We start from the raw sequence: 9,623 nt of genomic DNA, 5'->3' as shown, positions 1-9,623 counted from the left end.
TTCATCAGTAAGAAGTGAACTTGTAAGCAGTGTGAGGCTAGCTAGCTTAAGAGGGGTGTAACAGTATCAACTCAGAATTAATCTGCTTGTCGTAGACCTGGATCGTTGATAAAATATTCCGTTCTAAACAGGATAAAAGAATTAGAATTGTCTGTAAGTTTGTAAAACTCTTGTATACAAACCATCATCAATAACTATTCGTAATGACCGTTGATATAAATTGTATTTTTGTTGTTATTGTTGTTTGTCTATTAAAATATATTCATGCCAAAAAAAAAAGAAAATTGTGTATATCAATCTTGTTGGCAAATACCATAAATTTTATACATATTAACAGTTAATTAACTTATAAATTAAAAGTTCCGATTATTTGAAATAGTAATACGTAAAATAAGTATCATAATAAATCGGAGACTTGTCCGAAAAAGTAGGTATAAGCAACAACGGACCGTCACATTATAACGCCCTCACTATTGAAAGAGCGAACATGTCTGAGGTGACGGAAGTTGGAGTCTGTGACCCTCAGATTACGAGCCGAGCGCTCTACCCATCTCACGACGCCGGATCGAATGATATATAATATCTCACATTTCTTTCTCTCTCCTTAATTTCAAGTTTGGAAATTAGGAGAAATAGTGAATCTGTTATATCCAAGTATTATCTATTACACACGAAAGATAACATAAAAACTCGAACACCACAAAACGTGCCGTTTAAGTTGTAAATCATTAACACTGCTTGAAAACAGTGCCGTGCTATATGGTATAAAAATAATTATTTATCTAACACATTTCAACGTGCGAAATGAAACTGATACATTTCCAGTAGTGCTTACCACTTTATCGCACTACTAATGTACCTTAAAATGTTTAAAATACCATACAGAAACACGCAGCCAAAAGACAAGTATTAAAACTGTTGCACGTGTCGTGACGAAACGTTCTTTAAAGAAGAAAAAAAATATATATTTAGTTTAAATTTCATTCTAGTTACTGTCCCCAGAATACCATCAGAAATACCAAACAAATCACAGCGAATAAAAACAACAACAACAAAGATAACCTTCCAGTTCCTGCGTTGTATTTGTTATTCAACTGTCCAACGTATGTACACTTGCACGTCAGCCACTGATTTCTAGTTTCATGTTGATTATAATAGATTGCTACGACATAAGACATTTTTTTTTAACGTTAACACGAACACATAGCAAAACACTTCAAAATCGTTTTCTCTCCGAGCTCCGTTTGGTGTTTTCGTGAAAGTTCCCAAACATTTGTGTCACATTCTATCAGAGAAGGAAGAGGAAAAATGGAACGCTAAGTAAATGATGGGCAAAGTTTCCCTTTTTCACTTCTCAAGGTAAAAGAAAATTGAACTTGAAATCGGTTTATCGTTCCTTTGGTTTCAGGAAAGTAACTCATGAGCTGTAAAAATAAACAAACACTATGGTAGAAACCTAGTAAAAACCAGTTGCACAATTTTCACACGTCAGTATTAGTGTGATAAGTGCACCAAGAAGTTTCTCTTTTCAAGAGGTACTTTGATAACTATTTATTCATTGATATTAATATAATACTTATAGATTGAAAGTAAGAGGAAATTAGCAGTGATGGATCAAGGTGTGGGGGTGGCTAGGATAATATTTTTTTTTTAAACAGCATCAAAAGGCTAGCCACCCTTTTACCTCCCCTGAATTCGCTACTGAATAGGAAACATAAATATATTTAAGCCTTCATATGGCTTATATATTAGTCAAACTATAAATTTCTTTCCCCACATTGATCCGTACATAGTACAGGAGACAAGGTTTTAAACAATTCAACCGTGGGGCGTTATCATGTCATGTTCAATCCCACTATTCGATAGTAAAAAGAGTAGGGTTACATAATGGGCTATGTAACCACTGTTGCTAGAATTCTTGAAAACATTACATATTTGGCCAGGCATGGTCAGGTGGGTTAAGGCGTTCAACTCGTAATCCGAAGATCGCAGATTCAAATTCCCCTCACACCAAACATGCTTGCCCTTTCAGCCGTTGGGGCGTTATTATGTGACGGTCAATCCCACTATACATTGGTAAAAGATTAGCCTAAGAGTTGACAGGGGGAGTTGGTGATGACTGACTTACCTCTAGTCATTCACTGCTTTGTTATGGACGGCTAGCGCAGACAACCCTCGTGCAGCTTTGAGTAAAATTCACACATACCAAAACCAGTTCTAAATATAACATTGTACGTGGAATAACTTTTAACAAAAATTTAAGTTTGCTATTAGAAGTTCCTAAATGTGAAAATAGCTAAAAGGTAGGTTTAGTATATGAATAAATTCCATACATGATTTTAACCATAAAATTTCACGTAAATTATAACATATTAAAATTATAGGTTGATGGTTCGCGTAAATTAACACTGTACACAAATATAACCCTAACAATTAATACGAATCAATACCTTACATATTTTGCAGCCAATATATCACGCAAATCAATATTGTAGCAAAGTTAAAACTTAGAATTCCCAGGAAAATAATATTGTTAACAAAATTAAGTAAAATTATTTCACATGGTTTAATAATGAATCCAATTTCACTGGATTTGTATCGTTCATTCATGTAATACTTCACGCGAATTCTAAAGTGTATGCTGGCGCCGGTAGTAAAGCTGCATGTATGTGTTTTACTGTAGCAAAGTTACATCGAGCTATCTGTTGAGACCACCGAGAGGGAATCGAACTCCTAATTTTAACGTTGTAAATCCGTAGACTTACCGCTGTACTAGGGGAGGAGATGTATTGAAATTAAGGAAACAATAAACTAAGATTTTAACACGAATCACTGCCATATTCTCCGATGGTTAAGGCACTCGACTCGTATTTCGAGGGTCCCAGGTTCAAATCCCCGTCACACCAAACATGCTTGCCCTTTCAGCAGTGAGGATGGTATAATGTGACGGTCAATCCCCCTATTCGTTGGTAAAAGAGTAGCCTAAGAGTTGGCGGTAGCTGGTGATGACTAGCTGCCTTCCCCCTAGTCTTACACTGCTAAATTAGAGATGGCTAGCGAAACTCAAACCAAAGTTTAATTTTATAGGATTATCGTTTTGGTTATATAAAAATCCTACCTAACTGTTAAAAATGCCCTCTTTAAGTTACTAATGTGTTGAATATTCAAATTTAAATTAACTTATAAGGCTGATTCAAATGTCAAATAATCACTACATATTATAATATAGTCTTTATATACTTAATTAATGCTTCAGACGGACATTAGACTGTTTTTATGTTTTGATATGAACTTCTTTGAATAAAAAACTCGAAATGATTTTCTGTAAAGTATCACGTGATGAAGCTGATATTTTATTCGTTGCCAGTTCTGTAATAAAATTGCAAGAGGATTATCTACGCGTAGCTGATCAGCACAACAATACTCACAACCAGATCTCGTAATGTTTTAATTAATACTCAGTCATATTCAACCCAATCTAAGCTAAAGTTTACAAAGAACAAGGTGACAACTTAACTACTCCCTAGCGGCACAATGGAATGTCACCGAACTTAGATCACTAAAAACAGGGCTTCACTACCCATGAGTGGCAGAGCACAGATAACCCATTGCGTAGCTTCGTGCTTAATTACAAACGAACAAAAACAACTTATCTTTAAAAAATACACAAAACCTTGGGGTTTTGTCTCTTTAGTTAATTTGGTTGTTTTACAGCAAAGCCACATTGGTCTATCTGCTTTGTTCACCACGAGGAATCAAACCTCGAATTTTAGGAATGTAAATCCGAAAAGCTACCGTTGTCTCACCGTGGGTGGAGGAGAGATTAATTTCTTAAAACATTAACTAAAACGTACTGTTGTTAAAAATTAAAAATAAATCATAGTTTCAAATATACTGATTAATCATATAATTTTAATGAAGTTAATGGTTATTTGATTTCATTTACATATTACTCAATACATCAGTTTCTTAGCGTTCCTCAAAACGATTTAAAACGTTATTAAGCGGGATTTTAGATAGAACACTCAAAAGATAAAGGGGTAGAAAAAAAAAAAAGAAATTGATAAATCCAAGAGCTCAGCCCAGTTTCTTTATTTTACTGTTCTACATATAGTATATAGGCAGCCTTACTGAACCATACATAAAGCTGTTATTTACATTAATCCACTTCATTTCGACCATCTGGCTTTTCAAAAAATAATTTACGATTTAGTTGTAGCCTTACAATAAAATTGATAGTACGTTGGAAATAGAATTACAGAATGAACATTCTAGAAAGTTTAGTGAGGTAGTGCGTGACTTGAATATTGTTTGTCCCCTCTGGCTTCTGGCAAACCAGAGTAAATTACCTGTGTGCCTATGAAATTTTTATGCCCCACGAAATTTCCGTAGGAAGTCCAAGAATGATAATACCATGTCTACTTAAGTTTGGACCGTTAGCATTTCGGGTGAGGAACAGTAAAGAATGATGATGTGAGATTTGTTTCGTTGATCCAGTCAGTGTTTGAACGACTTGTAGTAAACTAGAGTACCTTCCTCACTTCATGTTTCGCTAGAAAAATATCATTATTAATACATAATGAACAGTTCTCTGTTTTTACGTCATTTCTTTGGAACGCTTCCAATTTTGTTTAACTTGCACTAAGCTCAAAAAAAGAAAAGAAAAAAAAGAAAATCATACAACATCTGTATTTAAAATGTTTGTTTTTGAATTTCGCACAAAGCCACACGAGAGTTATTTGCGCTAGCCATTCCTATTTAGACTAAAAGGAAGGCAGCTAGTCATCACAACGCACCGCCAACTCTTGAGCTACTCTTTTACCAACGAATAGTGGGATTGACCATCACATAATAACGCCCCCACGGCTGAAAGGGGCGAGCATGTTTGGCGCGATGGGAATGCGAACCCGCGACCCTCAGATTACGAGTCGAGCGCCTTAACCCACTTGGTCATGCCGGACTGTATTTAAAAACAAATTTATTGTAGGCACGCATAAACTTTCTTAATTTTTCTAAGTATGGATTGCTTGCAAGGAACAGAAACCTTCGAGATTGTAATGGGAAATAATTTTCTCAGATTTCCAAAGAGGCTGAAAGTTATTAGAAACTCAGTATCATAATATCTTTATTTTTTTCGATGTTTTTCATTTTCAAAGGTAAATTTTCTAAGTAAATAAGTCCTGCCTGCCATTTTAATCATGCATTGTGACGTTTCTCAGTTCGGTGTTGAGTAAGAACTCTTCTTGTTGTATTTCGTCTGAGACAATAAGCAGCTTTGATAACACTAATGTTGGTATTTTTCTCTTACCTTCCGGTAGAAATAACGTATAAAATCGTAAGGTATGTGTGTGTTGGTGAATAAATACTGCATATTTAAATATTCTAACTAGTTCTTAATAAATACATTCAACTGGATCCACCTAGGATTTCAGTAAGACCTCAGACTTTTTTTGTTAAGATGTAATTTTCAAGACTGCTAGGCCTTTCTTCACTTTGAAACCCTTCAGAATGTAGTGAACTTTCATTCCGTACTTAACTGAGGGCCCGAAATGGCCAGGTGGGTTAAGGCGTGCGACCCGCGATCCTTACGAGTCGTTGGTAAAAGAGTACCCCAAGAGTTGGCGGTGGGTGGTGATGACTAGCTGCCTTCACTCTAGTCTTACACTGCTAAATTAGGGACGGCTAACGAGTAGCTTTGCGCGAAATTCTAAAAAAAAAAAAAAAAAAAACTTAACTGAGACACCAAACTGTGAAGGAACTTTTACGTGTGTATGTTAAAGTAAACACCAAGACTGTAAGAACAACATAATAATAAATGATGTAAAAAAAAACAATGAAACTATTGGTCCAACACCAGATCTGTACTAACAACAGTACAATTTGTTTGTTTGAAGATAATTATGTATTATTAATATTAGATGGTGTACGATAAAACATTATGTAACATATTTCATATTACGATCTGAGGTATATCTGTTTTTGTTCTTATTGTTTTGAATAAAGCAGAAAGTTACATACGATGGACTATTAGTGCTCTGCCCATCACGGGTATCGAAACCCGTTTTCTATGTGGGCAGGGCTAGGTCTTATATTTAAAATTAATTTTATTCTCATGAATAATAATAATAATTAAAGTTACAATAATTAAAATAAGAATAAGTTTTCCTTATGGAAACCCAAGAGATGAAGCTGTTTGGATGTGGGAATTGTTTTATGGTCTTTGAGTTAAATAAATAAACTAACAGTTATGTGTATCATTGTCGTGCAATCAAAATTTTATAAACCTACTCAATTGGCGTAAATATTCGTATGTAATCTCATATATATGCACCTCAATAAGAATATTACACATATAACACTACCTTTAAGACATAAATATTTAGTGTAACTAATTTCATCTTACAATAATAGCTTCTACACTAGTTACGAAATATGTTATTGTGACGTCTAACAACAACAACAACACTTATGAAATATTTCAATGTGATATCTAGCCTTACTCTTCAAACTTAGTAAGTTACTTTTGTTTGTACAAGTTATGGGATGCTGTTGTAAAAGGAAAACATTGGAGGCGCAATTTATACGTCATATGTGGTGTGTAATTAAGGGCTTAAAATAACGTTATTAGATTGTAAGTAATTGTAACTATGGTCTCTGGCATAAACAACACGCTACATACCAAACTGGTTATAACATGTTCCAAAGTCGTGCTCTACCGAAACAAGCATTGAGGAAAACCGTTTCGTTCGGAATGACTCTATGTCAAAATATAAAATGATACTAGGAGGGTGATATGGCAATGTTACTTTGTATGGAGTTTCAACCCCATGCTCTACGCTTCCCAAAATTCAAAAGTGCTAATGCAGAACAGCTGCAGTACTGAAGAGACATTGTTGAAGACAAGCAGCACTAAATGACAAATATTCATTGTTTCAAGCATAAGGGACATGACAAAATTAGTTAGCCTGAATTACTGTTATTTCCACGACAGATCTCTATCATTCCAATACCACATGAGTGAAATGCGTTTGATGCAAGAGACTAAGTGACAGTACTGTTAATTCAGTTGAGTGCTAGTCAGATTTTATAAGGTTTCGTGTAATGGACGAATGACATATACCTTACCTTGCATGTTGTGTTAGAAAGATCACCATAACAAAATTTGATGTCATGAATGACTCCATCTGTGACATGGGAGCTGATATACGGCATTTCAAATAATTATGGAAATGTAAAAGTGATGGACATAAAGGATTTACAAACAATTAATAATTGCATCTAATTATCAACTTACCAGTGTAAATATATTTTACAGAAATTTAAAAGGAAAAATAGAGTAAGTCTTACAATGCATTGTTATTTTATATTCAATTTATATAGAGCAGTACAACTTTTTATACTGCAATAAGTTTATTGGTGTGTGCTTCTATATTATTTCAAATATTCTGTATTAATTCCCACAATTAAGTCAAATTGTTTGGTTACCAGTCAACTTCCTTAGTTTCCACATACACCCATATAGCCTTACCAATACATATCGTCCGGCATTGCCAAGCGTGTTAAGGCGTGCGACTCGTAATCTGAGGGTCGCGGGTTCGAATTCCGGTCGTACCAAACATGCTCGCCCTTTCAGCCGTGGGACGTTATAATGCGACGGTCAATCCCACTATTCGTTGTTAAAAGAGTAGCTCAAGAGTTGGCGGTGGGCGGTGATGACTAGCTGCCTTCCCTCTAGTCTTACACTGCTAAATTAGGGACGGATAGCACAGATAGCCCTCGAGTAGCTTTGTGCAAAATTCAAAAAACAAACAAAACCAATACATATATTGATATTCTTGCAAGCCAAGCCATGGCTGTGGGTATTCCTTCGGTCTCTTATTACATCCATGTATCATTTTATTACATAAGTTATGTTGATGAGAAATACATTCCAGCCAAGGTGTCTTGTTTTTATGGGATGACACAATGTCTGAGAATTAACCTTTTTACTTGTAAGCAGTCAGGGTGCCATCATTTTTGTATAGATTTCCAACACCATTGTTAGTAATTCGGCTCACACTTGCTTCACTATAGATGTTGTGTTTGGACTGTAATACTGTTCACCTCTCCCTCTGTCATCCAAACTATTATCGCTGATTGTTTCCAAGCATGAATTCCAATTAAACTGTAAAAAGAAGAACCCTCCAGCCTTGCTCATCTAACTGTTTGAAATTGATTGTTCATTATGTCCTCAAGATTTGGTTATGTCTAATGAAGAGGGTTCTGCGTAGTTACGTACCCACTAAGGCCACATTGTGCTAGTATATATTTTAACTGTTCGAGAGGAAACACTCATGCCTATTGTTACAGCTATGTCATTGACAATATTTTTATTTAATATTCGTTTCTCAAATAAAGACATAATTTGAGTTACTTGACATCGCATTTGAAGAGTTTGATATTTCTATCATCACCAGTTATGTTTCAACAATACTAGTTTCACGATATTAATCGTAAATTTCACTTTTATCCGTCATATGCATTAACCTTCAGCAACCAAATATTTGATCTAATATACATTTCTATCCTTGGAGCCGAGAAAGCGTTTACCACACTAGTGATGCGAGTATTATTACTGTTTTATCGTATAGATATTATGCTGGTGGGACAGTGTTTAATTGTTTTGAATATTTAATTGGTTTAATCATTGTTTAAACTGTTAAAAGGTGGCAATACTGTAGCACAGTTTATCTTCATATTTCATACAATAAACGGGGAGCAAGTCAATGTCAGTTGCGTTTTCTAGCTCTTTATTTTATTTACTGCTTTTATGATTAATTATAATACTACATATGTTCGAGTTAAGTTCTATGAAGCACTTAGCACAGAAAATAGTTTAATATGTTTGTTTGGAAATTTCGCACAAAGCTACTCGAGGGCTATCTGTGCTAGCCGTCCCTAATTTAGCAGTGTAAGACGAGAAGGAAGGCAGCTAGTCATCACCACCCACCGCCAACTCTTGGGCTACTCTTTACCAACGAATAGTGGAATTGACCGTCACAATATACACCCCCACGGCTGGGAGGGCGAGCATGTTTAGCGCGACGCGGGCGCGAACCCGCGACCCTCGGATTACGAGTCGCACGCCTTACGCGCTTGGCAATGCCGGACGATATGTATTGGTAAGGCTATATTGGTGTATGTCTAGCGCGACGCGGGGGTGAACCCGCGATCATCTTTTATAAAATGTCATCATCACTCGGTATTCCCAGGTGGTCACCCTCCCACGTACTAACCCAGCCCGCCGTTGCTTAGCTTGGTGAGCGGACGAGAACCGGCATTTTCAACGTGGTATGAACGATGACCAGAAAAGAGAACATTTGGGTTTGCACATGTTAATAGCCACCAGTTTAGAAATTGTGACGTGTTAAGGATATAACACGTCATAAACATATTTCTTCAACTGCTAAATGCTATCTATGCACAGTTCCATCCATATCTGATAAGGTCAATATTCCGTCATTATAACACTTATTTCTTTTCGTGTGTCATCGTAAACTAAATTACTAAAATTTTCTCCATCAGTTGTTAAGTGTTTGCAACGCTAGAAACCGGGTTTCGATACTCGTGGTGGGCAAAGTACA

The 9,623-nt window shown here is 35.8% G+C and overlaps 1 pseudogene; it reads right to left on the bottom strand.

Moving 5' to 3' along the window:
• Positions 1 to 9,226: 9,226 nt before the first annotated feature.
• On the bottom strand, positions 9,227 to 9,344 carry LOC143258289 (5S ribosomal RNA; annotated as a pseudogene).
• Positions 9,345 to 9,623: the final 279 nt, after the last annotated feature.

The sequence above is a fragment of the Tachypleus tridentatus genome, chromosome 7, assembly GCF_004210375.1.
Source record: "Tachypleus tridentatus isolate NWPU-2018 chromosome 7, ASM421037v1, whole genome shotgun sequence".
In the NCBI taxonomy this organism is placed as follows: domain Eukaryota; kingdom Metazoa; phylum Arthropoda; class Merostomata; order Xiphosura; family Limulidae; genus Tachypleus; species Tachypleus tridentatus.
Note: the sequence above shows the minus strand (reverse complement) of the source record. Positions and strands in the feature narration are given on the sequence as shown.